Here is a 1,749-nt window from a genome sequence, read left to right as displayed (position 1 = left end):
CTGACAAGTTTCCCTTATTTCGCTCCCTGTATCCCTTCTCCCCCCCCCCCTCCCCCCAATTATAATGCAAACCCACGGTAGGTAAAGCACATAGGAGTGTTACCTCTGAAGCCACATTCAAATTCCAACTAATTGCGTCAATTAGGTGGTGTCATGTGATCCATAGATATGTTAATAGAAACTGGGGAGATCGATTAGTAGGACACATGATCCCTCAGCTCAGTAGCAACATACGCAATTTACTTAGTCTTTGGACCAGTTCTGCGAGCCCCAGTTGATTGCTGCGACTGTGCCCTTAAGAGCTCCACAGTGTAGGTAGGAAGTCTAGTTATCTCCGTCGCGTACCGTATGCCTAATTTTTATTCCCAGGACGGATAAGGGTTTCATGTTTTTCAGGAATTTACAAATTCGTTTGAAATCAGAGTTAGGGTTTATAAAGTGGGTTAGAGATTCTAATCTCATGAAAATGAAGGATTGTCGTTCATAATCTGGAGTCAAAACTAGGAAAAAAGATTCAGAACATGTTTTTTGAAAAAGCGTCACATGTTTGGAATCCAGGGATTTGATTGGCCTATGCCCTTATTCGTCCTAGGAAAAAAAAAATTACGCGTACCGTATACGACTCGAGTCTTGACTTGTCTCTTCCTCTTATATTATACAAGTAATCTGACTGGATACCTGCTGCTTGGCTCGTTGGTAAGCGATATTCGAAACTGTTAACGACATATTTGTGTTCAACGAAGTGAACAAACAAAGCAATACTCCGTAAAGTAACAACTTCTCTAGTAGACCTCTTGTTTCTGCACTTCTTAGATTGAATGGTCTTATTCATCCTGGCTATACCCTAAAGCATAGTTTGTCACATTCACATAATATTATTCATGTAGCATCATCGAAGCCACACTGCAGTTTTGCTGTCTGGTTAGTTTTTCTTATTGGCTCCGGGGTATTCGTCTTGCTTTTAGCCCACGATTTTAATCACTTAATTTCCGAGAGACGGGGATATTTGTGTGGATTTCATTATTAATTATGTTAGTAGACTCCTCCCCCTTAGTATTGTAATGTTTGTTTTCGTGAGCATGCGTTTTTAATTGAATAGCGACGAGCCTTGAAACTCGCTATTACATGCAGAGAATATAACACATAGATAAACGATTAAAGAACGAACGCTGAGATTTCGTAATCTATTACTACAATCAGCCACAATACATCGGCACGGAGCCCTCAAAATTATATAGAAAAACATGTACTTAAACGAACATGGTTACAATCGAGGTCTCAATACCGAAGTAAAGTCCTATCATATATGATACGTACAAACGTGTATATGAAAGACGAAATACGAAACAGATACAAATACGACCACAATGATCGGAGCCAGGGCTACTACCGAACCGAACGATTCGAAACGGGACCGAAGACTGACTTACAAGTCTCGAGATCTGATCCACCTGAGCTGATGGACAGACGTCACGTGACCTGTAATACGTCACTGTCCACATGGAGAGCACATGTGGCTAAAAACGGTGACTTGTATAGCCTGAATAAATAGAGGGCGACAGATATGATGACGAACGGCATCACACTATATAAGAAGTAAAAATTCGAAACATTATGTTCTCCATAAAAACATTAAAGTAGGTAGAATTTAAGAAGAAAGATGGCCAGATCGATATTTGGAGAAAATAGTGGATTTTTTTTTTTTTGACCAAACACCGATATTTTGATACTTAAAGTCCACTCGTAGAG

This window comes from Apostichopus japonicus, chromosome 15 (assembly GCF_037975245.1).
Source record: "Apostichopus japonicus isolate 1M-3 chromosome 15, ASM3797524v1, whole genome shotgun sequence".
NCBI classification, from domain to species: domain Eukaryota; kingdom Metazoa; phylum Echinodermata; class Holothuroidea; order Aspidochirotida; family Stichopodidae; genus Apostichopus; species Apostichopus japonicus.
Note: the sequence above shows the minus strand (reverse complement) of the source record.